The sequence below is a fragment of the Urocitellus parryii genome, chromosome 14 (genome assembly GCF_045843805.1).
Source record: "Urocitellus parryii isolate mUroPar1 chromosome 14, mUroPar1.hap1, whole genome shotgun sequence".
NCBI classification, from domain to species: Eukaryota; Metazoa; Chordata; class Mammalia; order Rodentia; family Sciuridae; genus Urocitellus; species Urocitellus parryii.
In genome coordinates this window covers 11433003-11448578 of record NC_135544.1, presented here as the reverse complement: position 1 = coordinate 11448578, position 15576 = coordinate 11433003, and the positions used below count along the sequence as shown (strand labels likewise).

Genomic DNA, 15576 nt, shown 5'->3' with positions numbered 1-15576 from the left:
CAAAATCTTTTCATGATAAAAAAAAAACAATTAAACTAGGAATTGAAGGGATCATTATACATCACAGAGAGAAGCTGGATGCTTTCCCTCTGAAATCAGGACAAAGCAAAGATGTCTGTCCCCTCTTACTATTCTTATTAAAATAAGAAACAAAATATAATTTAATATTAAAATAAGGATAATATTAATAACATTAAGGTCATTATTTTAATTAATAATTAACTATCATTAATGTTAATAAGAAAAGTAATTATTATAAAAATAATAATATAAAAAATTAAAATAGAAATAAAGAACATCCTGGTTGCAAAGAAAGAAGAAAAGTCATCACTATTTACAGTTTACATAATCTTACATGCATAAAATACCCCAAACTCACAAAAACACTATTAGAAGTAATAAATGAGTTCAGAAAGCTTACAGGATAAGCTATCAAAATTCAGTATTTCTAGCTGGGTGTGATGGTGCATATTTGTGATTCCAAATGGTTGTATTTGTGATCATTTGCTATACAGCAATAGAAAACTGAAGTTCCTTACATTAAGAAGAAGAAAGAGGAGGAGAAAATACAGAAAACTTCCCAAGACCACAGAATCCCCCTTAATCTTAGGGATCATTCTCCTCTTGCTCGTAGGAAACACTCCTAAAACAATTGCTATGTTCACTGTCCTCATTTACTTAACCTACTTTCTCCTTACCCCACTCCAATCTGGTTTCTCTTACTAACCTTCATTCGAAAAGTTATTTCTGGTCTACATTGCTCAATCCAGCAAACAATGCTCAGTTGAGCAGAGCTTGACTCAGCCACCCTTTCCTATTCCTTCTTAACCCTTTGTCTTGGTTTCTGTGATGGTTCAGGACTTCTGCTCCTTCTTTCCATTCCCATTTGCATGCTTAGCCCCTACTATGCTATGCAGAAATTAAGTTATGATGTCTGTCAAGATTTGATCTTATGTTTGGTTCTTTTCTTGTTCCATCCCTTAGAAGAGTTAGTAATTATTGATCTAAGCTCCTAAATATTTAATCCATCTCATTGATACTGTAAACTTAAGGAATCAAGTTTGGACAAAACTTAATCATGTCCAAGTGCACATATTAGTAATTAGCAGTGCTGGGTTTCCAATGGCAGTCTAGAGTTGGTAAAGCCACACTACCATCTGCATCCCTGACTTCACATAATATCTACAGGGATAAACAAACTGCCTGCTCTTTCCTTAAAACCTAACCCTTCCGTCATAATCTTTGACATAACAATACCAAAAAGTTAGAAGCTAAAACAGCAATTTTTTATTTCTCCCAGATGCATGGGTTGGTTGAGGTGTTTCTCTTCCTGTTCACCTGGAGGTTGCTCATTTGGAGGGCCAGGAGTCTGAAAAGTCCATTCTGGCTTCATGTACAAGTCTGATAGTTATTGCTATCAGACTTTTAGGTTCTCAGGAATTATTTTTCCATATGTGTCCTTTTATTCACGAGTAAGTTAGAACCACTTTCAAACACTGCAAGGGAGAGAAAGCAGAATGAGTAAGGAATTTTAAGGTTGGGTCTCAAAATATTAGAATTCCAATTTCAACACATTAGTCAAAGTAAGTTCTGAGATGGATACTGATCCAGTGAATGGGGAAGAGATGCCACTTCTTGATGGGAGAAGCAACAAAGTCACACTGTAAAGATATGTGGAAGCCAGGGTGGGAAGATTATCATGATAATAGTTTTTAACCCTTCAACACAACTCCCATTTAAAACAATAAACAAACAAGCAACCTCCTCTTTCCACAACCTTCCCTTTCAGTGAATGGCAACACTTTCATCCACTGGGAAAAAGTCATAGTTGTGAGCTCTAAGATCTACTCTTCCTTACCCACACATGGAGTCCATTTCTGGGCCTTGATTTTTTCTCATATGCATCACCGCAAACCTAGTCCAAACTGTCACCAACTTTGTTTGGTATATTAAAATACATTCTTTGGTGTCCTTCTAATCTACTGTGCTTTGCAGCTACCTATGTATTTCAATATGAAAATTTGTTTATGACATCAGCATAGCTCAATCCATTACCGGATCCTCATAATTCGCTCATAGGGTAACCATCAAATTCTTTTTTGATTTATTCCCCCCCCCTTCCCCAGTACTAGTGATTTAAGGGATATTCTACCACTGGGCTTCATCCCCAATCCTTTTTAACTTTTATTTTGAGCCCAGACTGGCTTTGAAGTTGTGATCCTTCTGTCTCAGACTCCCAATTAGCTGGGATTACATGTGGGTGCCACCATCCCTATCATCAATTTTTTTATAAACTGGAAGATAATCGTAATTTGTCTTCCTTTAACTTCTATGGTCTCTTTAAGCCCAAGGCCTTTGATCATGCCATTTCTTCTAAGTGGCATGTTTATCACCTCCCTTTGACCTGGCTAACTTCTAGATTGTCATTAGATTTTGTTTCAAATATCACTTCCTCTCCATGACTCCAAAACGAGATCTCCCGTTTTATTTTCTAATACTGTGCATAATCCTTACTAGGGTTGTTATTTTATAGGTGTAGTTTTACATGCTTGATGAATAAACCTCCCACAAAATTATAGATTACATAAGGAAGGGCAGAGTCTTATGCCTCAAGGAGCATACTGGACAAAGTGAACATAGAATAAAAATTTGTAAATAATTGAATATATGTATGAATAGCCAGAGTCATCAGATATTTTTTATATGCCAATTCTCCACTCTTGACAATGTTACAGTAAGGAGTTATTTATTTTCCCAAGCTAGGATTCCTTATCTGTAAAATGAGAGTAGTTATGCAGGTATTCTGCAAGGATTAAATCAGATAATATATTTTAAAAGCTTGTAGCTGAGCTCAGTTGTGCACATCTGTAATCCCAGCTATTAGGAGCCTGAGGAAGGAGGAACACAAGTTTAAGTCCAAGTTGGACAGCTTAGCAAGACCATGTTTCAAAATAAAAAATAAAAAAGGGGGCTGAGGGTGTAGCTCAATAGTAGAGTATTGACCTATATGTGAAAGACCCTGGGTGCAATACCCAATACTGCAAAAAATAAACAACACAAAGTTTCTCATACAGCACCTGAACTACTTTACATGTTCAGTGTTCTGGCAATGTGTTCTCCCACAGCTTCATCTTAAAACAAAGCCCTGGAGATGGGTGGGATTTTCCCAGTATCAGACAGCTTGACATGAGCCTGAGTTGCATTTTTACCACATCCAGGCCTGTGTTGTCTTATTCATCTGTGTGACATGCTCAAATTTCCATTTTGGCAATATTTTTCTGGCTGCAAATTGTGTGTGTGTGTGTGTGTGTGTGTGTGTGTGTGTGTGTTGGACAATGGTCACCATTCCTCTCTCAAACCAGACCTTTAACATGTAGGTGGAATCCCATGCCCTTACAACCCTCAACCCCCAAGTGTCCTACAGGAAGAATTACAGAATTCAAAGGCTTTTGTGTGTAAAGCTGAGGGCCATTATAATTCTAAGCCCACTGTTGTTCCATAATCCAAGTCAGGTGATGCACATTGATTTGCTTTTGCACACACACAACATCATCTCTGTGTTGTTATTATTCTACCAAGTGATTCAAGCGGGATTGTGCATCAGAAATGCTTTGGGATGCATACTGTTTGGTAAAAGGCATTGCTTCTCTGCTGACATGGTGTGCAGGGGTTTAGTCAACAGCTTGTTCTCTCTGCTTTCACAACAAGAGCTTCTGAACTTCAGGATGTCTAACAGGAAACTGAAACAATCGGAAAGCAACAAGAGAAAGGTCCATGGGGGTCAGCTATGGCTGCAAGGCAGGGGGTCTGCAATTCACAATTCCTGGTTCCTGTGTCAAAAGCAGCAGCCTGACTGACAGCCTGGGGAGAGAGCCTTTCTCTGTCTTGCTTCCTGGGCAGCATGCTTGCCTTGTCTTTTACTTCCCTTCTCTTTCTGGGAAAGGAAGTGAGAAGATCATTTGCTGTTAGTTGCCGAAGGGGTTTAGGAATGCTTTTCCACTTAGTACTGAAATCAGCCCACAAATTACCATTCACCATCATGGACCCTTCTTAACTGGGCAAATCCAGACTGCCAAACCTATCTTCTTTTGCTCAGGTAGAATTATCACTCTCAGGTTGATATTTTCTTTTCTTTTCTTTTTTCTTTCTTTATTTTTCTTCCTTTTTTCTCTTATACTAGTCTAATGTGGCAGGGGGGTGGGGGGTGGGGATCATTGTTGTGTAATTAAACCAAAGGTCAAATGAATGTTTATTTCTTCCTCAAGTTCATATGCTGAAGCCCTAACCCCAATGTGTTGGTATTCGGAGGTGGCACCTTCTGGAAGTAAGCAGGATTGGAGGTCATGAGGGTGAGGCTCCTTGATGGAATTAGTGCCTTACAACATGAGACACCAGAAAGCATGAACTGAGGGAAGGCCATGTGAGGACTTGGCAAGAAGGAGCTTTTCACAGGCCCGAAAGTGAGCCCTCACCATGAACTGAATTAAAATAGCACCTTAGTCTTGGAATTCACAGCCTCCAGAACTGTGAGAAATCAATTTCTACTGTATCTAAAGCACCCACTCTACAGTATTCTGTGATAGCAGCCTGAGCTGACTAAAGACAGCCAGTCAAAGGGTACCATTCAATGAAAGAGATATAAAAAGATGTCACTTTTGTGATCTCAGAGGAAGCATGGGCAACTTGGTAATCAGGTTAAAATGAGAGCAGAAGATTGGGAGAAGCAAATGAAGAAACTGCATACATTTTTGGTTTCTCATGGTTAATTCCTGAATGTACCCTGTGACTCAGCTCTCTAAGAGCTGGGGCCAACATAAGCTGAAATCATTTCAGTGGATACTTTGCAGTTTGTTTGTTTTTCTACTCTCTCTGCTTCCTGGTGGCCATGTGCTAAGCTGTTCTCCTCCTCCACACCATTCTACCATGATGTTCTGCCTCCTCTTGGGCCCAAAGCAACCAAGTCTGCCATCTATGGAGTGAAACCTCTGAAACCATGAATAAATCATTTTCTTCTTTTCTTAGACCCAAGACCTTGAGGAAACCTCAGTAACAAAAATTACTCACCAATAAGAATTAAAGATCCAATATAACTCTCAAAGGATCCATATAAGTCACCCCTCATTGAACCACCCCAGAACTCAGGGTTCCCTGTCCATAAAGTTAAATGATTGAACAGCCTTATACTTAATATTTTGTGTTCTCTTTGTATTAAATGGAACTTTACATGTTTCTTAGATGCCCTGTGGCATCTAAGCTATGGTGCACACCTGTAATCCCAGCTATTTTGGAGGCCAACACTTGAGGATGATAAGTTCCAGACCAGCCAGGGAAACCTAGTGAGGTATTATTTCAAAACAAAAAATAAAAGAGGGGATGTAGTTTAGTGGTAAAGCACACCTGGTACTTCTAAATAAATAAATATACCAAAATACCCCAAACACTTATTATCTTATAGTTTCTTTGGGCTAGGAATAAGGTCTTGTAACCCAGGGTCTGTCACAAGATTGCTCAACCATTGGAGGATTTGCTTCTGAGAATGTTTCCATGATTGTTGGTAGGGATCAGAAACTTGTTGGGCTTGGACTGAGTCCTCTTTTAGTTTTTTGTCCCATAGGTCTCTCTACTGGGTAGCTCACAATAAAGTAGCTGGCTTCCATCTGAAAGAATAAGAGAAGAGCAAATGAAAAAATGGTTATAGTCTTGCTCTAATTTAATCTTAGATGTGCCAACCCATTGCTTTAGCTGTATCCTATTCATTAGAAGTGAGTCATTGGCCCAGTGCCCTCCAGACGAGATGATTATATGGGCATGAACCAGGAGGTAGAACAGAGGTGACAACACAGAGGCAGCCCACCACACGCACACTTCCTTCCAGGGTGTCACAGGCACTTAAAACTCCACATGCCACAAATCAATTCTGTGGATGTTGTTCCCAAACCTGCTTTTCCTTCCAGATCACTCTTGAATATAAGTCACAGGTTGTCATCTACACAGTTTATTCTTTGTTTGTGTTTTACTTTTATTTTTGGCATGTGAGTTTATTAAATTTACTCTTTTTGTTTTCTTATGTTTTAAAATTCTGGAGGGTGGGGAGAATCTGGGGAGCTGATTGATGTAAGCTTGTGTTACGAGTTGAGAGACCGTGGACCACAGTACAGTGGGAGGAGAGCACAGTCTGTATGTGTCATTTCAGGAGACTTCATGGAGGGTGAATTTCTGTCTGAAAGATCAAAGATCTCTACTTTTCCTTTTTTGCCTGGCCTGGTCTCCCTCTACCCCATTTCCTTTCTCTTTTACAACTGTGTGGCATGGTGATATCTGGCATCCTTCCTGAGGTTGCCTTCACTCACATGTCATGTGGAAGCACTGCTTCTTCTAGAGTTAATAGCCTTCCCTTGCTGAGACTGTGAATGACTTGTCTGCACAGAACACTGCTGCCGAATGTCAATGGGAACTGGGAACCCAGAGGAGTGGATCCGAATTATACTATGCCCTTATCTCAAGGCCAGCTCTTACATTTTCAAGTCAGAAAGCTTAACATCTCCACCACTTGCTTCCTTGAATTCTCAAGCAAAGGAATCACAAGATGGTTTAGATCCCTTATGTTACATATGTTGGCTGTTTCCCTTTATTTTTTTTTAATGTAAATAGTACCTCATGATGTTTTCATATGAGCATTTCTGTTGATGATTTTTCTGAGATCTGGGATGAGTTGGAGGTAAGTTGAGGCAAATTATAAATGTGGATTCAACTGCCTTCTTTATACAGAATTTTCTTTTCAAAAAGAAAGAAAGAAAAACTTCATTGCCTACCTCACTAACAAAATTTGATGCTATTATAGAGACTTAATAACGTCTTGAAAATTTCTCCTGTCAAAAATAATTAGCCACCAGTTCCTCCTTGTCCAACCATTTATTTGTCCTTCCCAAAGAACTCTAGTAGATTACTAAGAGCTAATGTTGCCGTGTTCTCAATAGACTGCATTTCTGAAAATAGCATTATGCCTGCAACTTTCCTGCATGGAAGTAAAGCTAATTTAATTTCATGTGCTCTATTGCTTTTTCTGGAAACTTTCTGAGGGTTGGGGCACATCATGGCATGCCCTCTCTGGTCTCTAAAAGTAGCTGTTTGTATGACCATGGACATGTACATTAATTATGGTTTATACAATTTATCCTTATAGTTTACCCAAAAGTTTGGCTGGAAATTCAGTTTTTGTGTTTTACTTCATCAAATAAAGCAAAACAACCAGTCTCTATTCTCTTTTACATTTTACTTGTCTACTAAGATTACTTGGGATTGACATTCTTTATAAAATCTTGTAAATAAGCTCCAAAATAAAGTGTACGGAAGTTTTGCTGTTTTCTTGTCATTCCCAGGCATGAATATACTACCAGAAAGATAAAGTGGCTCCAGAGATTTAAATTTATTTAAAGAAATCTTTTATCATAAACTGTATCCACATGGCCAGTAGTCCCTGGGAGTGCCCAAATGTTTACTCTTATCTTCGTGCTTTATTTTTCTAAAATTTTCTTTACATGGTTAGAGCCATACTTTTCATTTCCACTCAACAAATGCTTAACTGTTTTGGTATCCTCTGTTCTGAAATTGAGTAAACATCTTGTGGATATCAATGACATCAGGGCCTCCACTTGCTGCCAACCATTTCAAACATCAATTTTCTTTTTATGCCTCTAGTATGTGTCTGGAGGCATTTGTCTATATTTCCTGGCTTAGCTTTTCTGCCACTTCCTATAGTTGTCAGTTATCTGAGCATTTAGAGGATTACCTCACTGTTCCCCTTCTCAACTTTCGACAGAGAATCTCTGTAAGGCTAGTGTCCATTTTTTGCTGCTCTGTACCCATCCTTTATTTCAACATTATTTCCTAAAAAAATCACTTTTATGAACATTTGACATTTTAGTGCTAACTGCCTGGATGCATTTTTATTCATATATTCTTTCTTTTCCATCAATAAGTCCTTCTCTTTATGATGGAAACATTTCTTGTGAGTTTGGTCAAACTTCAGGTGGAAGCACTGCTTGTTCTAGACTTAATTTATTCTCAGTGTCAAAGTGGAATCAGCTAATGGCTTTGATTTTTATTTCACTGATAATGTTCAAGCAATGACAGGAAAACTGATTTACTTTCTTGTCACCAGATTTGTCAAATCCACATACATGTAACAATATATTTTATCTTTCCTCCTGCTACCAGGCACCTAATACTCCCATTCTAAACAAGGCATCATATTATGCACTTGGTTTAACTCATTTTCTTCTATTCAAGGGCTTTTGCTCCTACAAATAAATCATCTCTTTTCCGCATCATCAAATTTTTCTTTTTAATGAATGATTCCCATTAGCATGTAAACATAATACAATATTTGCCATCGAAAACAAGCAGCCTAAACCCAGTGAATGATGATTGATGTAATTTTTCAGTTATTCAAATTTTACTTCAGTCAGATTAAAATTACATATATAGTCAAAATGTATATGCATTAACAACATGAATACTTCCTTGTTTATTGTAGAAAATAAATAAATAAGGCCAACAAATTTTCATGTATTTGTTAGCCAACTGTACAAGTTCAGTGTAGTCTCTTGGCATCAACTTTTTTCTATGAACTATATATAAAAATTCTTTAACTTTATTGACTTCTTTATTTTAAAGAATAATTAACACATATGATCTGGTTAAATTGATGATATTCATTGTAATATTTCCCTACATGTGTATATCATGCATTAATTGTATCAATTAACCCTTCTACATTCAACCTCTCCCAAACTCTTTCCAATACCTAAAAGTTCCTTCTAATCTCTTTCCGAGCTCCTTGCCTCTTGCCATTCCTCTTATCTAGTGACCACTATTCTGTTGCATGTTTGTACAAATTTGACTTATTTGATTCCTTCAATGAGTGAAAATGTGTGGTATTTGTCTTTCAGCATCTGACTTGTCTCACTCAACATAATGTTTTCTGTTTGCATCCATATTGCAGCAAATGGCCATATTTCATTCTTTTTATGACTGACTAGTATTCCACTGTGTAAATATGCCATGTTTTCTTTATATGTTCATCTGCTGAAGGGCATCTGCTTTGGTTCCATATTTTGACTATTATGAATCGTACTGCAATAAACAAGGAAGTACAAGTATATTTTTGGTATAAAGATTTTTAACTTCTTTTCATATACACATGGTATTGGAACTGCTGGATCATATGGTAGTTTTATTTTTAGTTTTTTGAGAAATCTCCATACTGTTTTCCATAATGACCATAATAACTTACATTCCCATCAGCAGTGTCTAAGTCCCTTTTCTCTGAATTCTCACCAGCATTGTTATTTCTTGTCTTTTTGATGGTGGCCATTCTAATTGGGTTGAGATAATAATCACATTGTGATTTTTCAAATTGCATTTCTTTGATGATAAATGACAGTAAGCCATTTTTATGTATTTGTTGGCCATTTGTATGTGTTCCTTGGAGAATTTTTTGTTTAGTTCTTAAGCTCATTATTTTAATTTGGTAATTTTTTGGTGTTCATTTAATTGAGTTTCCTACATGTACAAATTCTAAAGGCAAGTCTTATTCCAGAATAAGATTGACCCAGAGCATACATGTTTTAATTCTTTGACTATCATCAAAACAAAAGCATTTTTAAAATTCAAAAAACAATTCCTAGATTCCTGATGAGGAAAAATAGAGTTTGAGAAACATTTTCATTCAAAAAGAGGATAGGGAATTAATTCCAAAACTCAGATGTGCAATACAATGGCAAACATTTATTTATTTACCCTGAGTATCTCCATATCTCTATGGATATAGAGAAAAGAGAGGGCTCAAAGACTTGAATATTCCAATCTAGTCATTTCTTGCATTTTTCCAATATCAATATTCAACATCAAAATGATCCTTTTATATATATTTAGGTAGTGTTTATTACTAATAAATGTAATCACTCAAATAGATTCAGACTTCATAATCATCAGCTAAGTGAAGCATTGGTATGGTGTAGTAGAAAGCAAGAAAACCAACTACTAGAGCCAGGAAACTGAGTGAGGCCTGGCTGTATGTCCTTTGGGAAATTGTTTTTCTCTTTACAGATTGACAGTGTTGGATTAGATTATCCATATGGTCTCATTTGCTCTGAAACTCAAAGAATATTTTTTTTGGCTAATAATAATTAAACTGCTTTGATCTCTTCCAAGATACATTTCAAAATGCTGTTATAAGTGCTTAATATGGATTACATAATTTAATCCCACAATAATCCTTTGAATTTTGGTACAATTAATATCATATATAAAGACACTGGAGCTTATAAAGGTTAATTAATATGCCCAGAACTTCACAGCTGGTAACTGGGAGAGCTGAGACTTAAATGTAGGCTGTGTAACACAAGAGCTATAGACCTCTAACCATATCAAAAGGCTACCTCTCTCAAAGTGTAGACAAATTCAGAAAGAGTGAATGATAACATAAATTGAATGATTGTTTATTTTTTAAAAGATTTGTGGTGGGATTAAAATTCGTGATATTATAAACCTTGTCATTTCCTCATTCAATCTACTTGTTCTCAGGAGACTCCCCTCCTCCCCGAGAATCAAATATTGCTTCAGGGGAATGATTTCACATAATACAGGGAATAATGATTCAAATTTTATCCCTTTGAACATCTAAGTTGATTTTTAAACTCCTAGGGAAGGCAATTAGTCTATTGAAGTAAAATTTGTGATGTTTTTGAAATTTAAATGTCTGGGCACCCAGACATATTGAAACTAAGTGTATGTTCTAACCAATGTATATTAAAGGGCAAAAATGAAGAGCATGTCTATCCTTCACTCAGAAATTAGAGTATCCTAGGCAGTAAAGAAGACACAGGAAGCAAGTAAGGTTGAGTTCCAGAATAAGGGTCTATGATGATTCTTCTGAGTCTAAAAACCTAGGAGGAGGAGGCAAGCAATAAAAGTTCCAATAACCCTGCTAGGGATTTGGAGAGTAATGAAGATGTCTGAAGGTTTTTGTTTTTGTTTTTTTAATTTTTATTGTAACCCCGGAGTTTGGCAGCCTCTCTGAAGATCCTAATAGAAAGAAGACCCCCAGGAAATGAATGTCAAGAGTGTATGTGCCTCTAGTGAAGAATCAGAGGGCTTGAGACAATCTTCAACAATTTTTCTGAGTTTGTGTTAACATGTGATAACATCTTGTTTTCCTTGTGGATTGTGTGAAAGTTACACAAAAGAGACTTTAATTCTGTAGTGGACTTGAATTAGGGATAATGAAGATACAGAGTGAAAGGATTCAGCTAGAAAGATCAGGAAAGATGAGTAGTGATGACCAGATGTCAGAAGAAATAGAGAAGTATCAGCAGGTACTGAAGATGTTATAGGAAATACTGTAGCTCAAGGTAGTCCTGATTTCAGCATCTCTTGACTCTCCTTATCCTACCATTTAAACTCCAATCATACTGACTCTCTTCCAGTTCCTGAAGTGAATTAAACTCTTGTCTGGCTGATGTTATTTTCACGTGTTCTCGTGCAACTCTTTTCCTGGTAACTTTGTGTATCCTTTGGTTTCAATGACTATCATTTCTAGAATATTCTGCTTTGAACCTCTATCCAAATCAAGACTTTATTATAACTTTTATCATATCATTTTTTAACACTAACGTTTCTAATTACACATTTATTTGCTGAATGCTTGTGTCCTCTACTAGACTATACTCCTCATAATCATATCTGTTTTGTTCCTTGATCAATCTCCAGAAGGTGGCCCAGTAACTGGCACACACATAAGTTTTCTTTTGAATAAGCAAATAGAAGAATGTCAGTCAGTGATATGAAAGCCAGGTTTCAAGTTTGAGGGAAGAAAAGATTTTTTTTTAAAAAAACATGCTAGCAAAAATAAGAGTTGGGATTTTTGCAGTTGTAAATTATAGAAAAGCAAAAGATAAAAAATTAGCTCTTTCGTATCTTGGGATACATGGTTTAGCCTAGTGCAGAAGCTCCATATTCATCAGAGCCTTAGATTCCATATATTTTACTGTCCTGATTTCCCTAGAATTTTCCTGTCTGAACCATTGAGATGGCCATACAAATTCTCCCACAAAAGACTTCTCTTTATGTCTCATCAGCCAAACATTCAGAGGCCATATCTAGTTTCAAAAGGGCTTCCCAGCTTCAACCAGAGTTCTGTTATCAAAAAGGAGAGAATGAGTATGTGTTTGCACAACTCAATGTCTAACAAGGTAGCTATGATGAAAATTGGAGGGACTGGAACAAGTATGGGCCATTCTAATTAGAGGGGCTCTACTACATTGTGTTTCATGGCTGAGAAAAATGAGGTCAGCTAGAATGAGTGTCTGCACCCACACATTTCTTTCCATCATTCTGATAACATAAGGCTCAATCCGGGCAACAAATGGTTTCACTTCTGCTGACATTTTCAATAAATTTCATTTGAACTAAAACTTTATGAGAAATTCACAAAACATCCTCAAAATGCTTAAGCAGTTTGCACAATGTAAATATTTAAAACAAATATATCCAAATACATAAACACCGACTGTCTCATCTTTCTTGTAGATAAATCCAAACATGTCAATGGGGCGGTAAAAAGTCAGCTATCTTTGTTCGGATGTTCTTTAGCATATTCTCAGATACAGTGGAAAGCATTTTGGGGGTGTTCTTTCTGTTAATCTTTTTATCATTGTATAGCATTTTAAAATACAGAGACATAATACTGCTATTGTTGATTATGCCCAATTAAAATGTCATCCTTATAAGTGTGTCCCACTCACAGAATGAAATTTTAAACGATGAAATAAAGGTTCTGAAATATCAGCAACTACTTTGTGTTTAATTATACCTTATTTTAATCAAATAACATTCTGTTCTTGCAAAATATCTTTTATAATATGTAGTAGTTCATCTTCTAATGATTTTCTTTATTTTTCTTTCTGGTCAAATTTGCAAGTTTCTGTTAATAATAACTTCTCATTTCAAGTATTAGCTTTTGTCAAAGTTCTATCACATTGAAGTATAGTAAATTGATTACCCATTCATGGTAATAGAACCATGGCAAAATAACAAGAAACAAAATAATGGTCAATGAGAAAGTATTTATAGAAGTATGAAGGGTGTCCTTGATACTTAACATACATTATCTAGTTTAAAATGAACCATGATTATTTTTAGATTTCATTCTTTTTTTTTTAAAGAGAGAGTGAGAGAGGAGAGAGAGTGAGAGAGAGAGAATTTTTAATATTTATTTTTTAGTTCTCGGCAGACACAACATCTTTGTTGGTATGTGGTGCTGAGGATCGAACCCGGGCCGCACGCATGCCAGGCGAGCGCTACCGCTTGAGCCACATCCCCAGCCCTAGATTTCATTCTTGAAGAAAATAAGTTCAAACACATTAAACATCATGTTTAAGGGTATACAGCTCACAAAATAAAGCCATATCTATGTGACTCAGGGCTTGTACCATCCCACTTTTGAGTATATGTACTCTCTGTCCCTTTTCCATTAATCTTCTGACAGATACTTCATTCATTTAAGAACTCAGAAAATGTAGCTAAGGAGGACTGACTTATTTGCTTTCTTGGAAGATGTGGGTCAACAATTACATTAGCTCTTATCAAAAGTTCATAACCTAGACATCCACAGACCCCTGTTGAATTTAAAAAATATGTGTCAGAGTGCCTATGAACATCTGAAATTTTATGTGTTTATTTAGGGAGACTGTTCACGGGCTCCTTCAGATTTTTACAAGAGCCATGATTTCTAAAAACCTAAGACTATAGAAAAATCAATAAATATTCATGAATGATGAACATGAAAAAGTAGTAAGAAATTCGTTGATACATTCCTTTGAAATATAGCAATGCCTTTGTTTTTTTAAGGAAGCTTGAGTAGATGGTAGGTGACACTTTTTGAAATATATCCACTACTTTAAATTACTTACTATAGGAGAGTGTGTAATAAATATTTTTCCAGGAGGCTGTTGACTTGTTGAAGGTACTGAAATGTGTGGTAAGAACACAGAAGAAAAGGTTTGAAGACTGAACTCAATTGGGGATTCAGATCTTTTCTTCTCTTTGAGGTAAGTTTCTTAACTTTTCTCCTCAGTTTAAAAAAAAAAATGAGATGATGATATAAGTCCTGTCTAGCTAACAAGGGCAAATGAGATCATGGGTATAAAACAAACAAACACAAACAAATGAACACCATTATTAGTAACAGCTAATTGAACCTCTAGAGTTTTCTACCGCATCCCAGGTTTTATAATGACACAAGTGGGCAAGTCACTTCACTGAGCTGGGACTTTACATTCCTCTTTGGAAAATGAGAATGTCCTCTTTTCTTTCTGTCTCCCAGAAGCAGTGTTTGGGAGAACAATAATAACCAAGGCATAGTCAAATGTTATTTCTGCAGTGAGCTTGGCTATCTGAAATGGCATCTAGTTCATTAATGCAACAATGAACTAGGTTCTTTAACTAGAACTGGAACAATGAAGTAGGTGCATTAACTTAATCATTCACTCTTCCCTGACTATGATCCTTTTTTCACTACATGAGGTTAAATTACTTATTTGTTCCTTTGCTTATTGTTCCTTTGCCCCACTACAGGGGGAAAAATCTGTGAAGCCCAGGGCTTTATTTTGCCATAGACAGTAGTTAGAATAGTACCTGAAATATAGTCAGTATTGGTAATGAGTGTCAGGTAATTTACACATGTAACTACATTGATAAGATTAAGAGAAAAATACTACCATATAAGATTTAAATTTATTACAACTCACCACTGACTCCTCCCTTATTTTTCTGTTATTTTCTCCTTAGATCCTTTCCTTTCTTCCCAGTTATGGATGAGGTCCTCCCCAGTTTCTTACCACCGCTATCACAAACTTCCTGCTTTATCTACACTGGGCGTTTTCAAGTCATCACTGCAAACACATCACAAGTGTCAATGGCTTAAGCTCCAGAGTTAGTCATGAGGGGGCATCCTGGTTCTGTCTTACTAAAACTTGTTAACCTTTTTAAGACTTTATTTTTTTCCCTATAAAATAAATTTTTAAATTGAGAATAGAGCCAAAGAAAAAGAAACTAAGAATCTTTTCAAACTTTACCTTGACTAATGGGCAAAGACTAGGAAAAAATCTTTAAAATGAGAATTCATAGGATAAACCTGATGGCAATTAGCAAAGTAAGTGATTTGTAAAGTAGTAATGTAGACTTTGATCAGGTTTCAAGTTTATCAGCAGCTTTTGTAATGTTCTATCCTTCAGTAATTATGCCAACAGGCCCTCCTGTAGTTGTTCTTACTATTTGGAATTTAACAAATCCCCTAAAATGTGTGTTTTCCAGGGAACTTTCAACTGTAGTCAGAAGCACACCAGGAGTTCCTATGTGGGCAGAGGCACAGATTGTTGGGGCCATATGTGCCTGTGGACTTCAAGTGTAATCATGTACTAAGAAACCTTCTCAGATTATTTCTTCCATCCAAAACCTCCTACTTGGTTCATGTTCCTCCTTCAAACCATGGCACATAAGTCATTTCATACTGAG

The 15576-nt window shown here is 36.4% G+C and overlaps 1 long non-coding RNA gene across 3 annotated transcripts in view; it reads right to left on the bottom strand.

Moving 5' to 3' along the window:
- Positions 1-1288: 1288 nt before the first annotated feature.
- LOC144250238 (uncharacterized) overlaps positions 1289-15576 on the bottom strand; it is an 84334-nt gene continuing 70046 nt past the window's right edge. Inside the window, exons 3-4 of one of the 3 annotated variants that reach the window (XR_013342425.1) lie at positions 5514-5657; positions 5268-5333 (exon numbers count right to left, since the gene is read on the bottom strand). This is a non-coding gene — a long non-coding RNA (uncharacterized LOC144250238). Of the gene's footprint in view, positions 1497-5267; positions 5658-15576 lie in introns of those variants that run through there. The other 2 variants (XR_013342426.1, XR_013342424.1) reach the window with 2 other exon arrangements.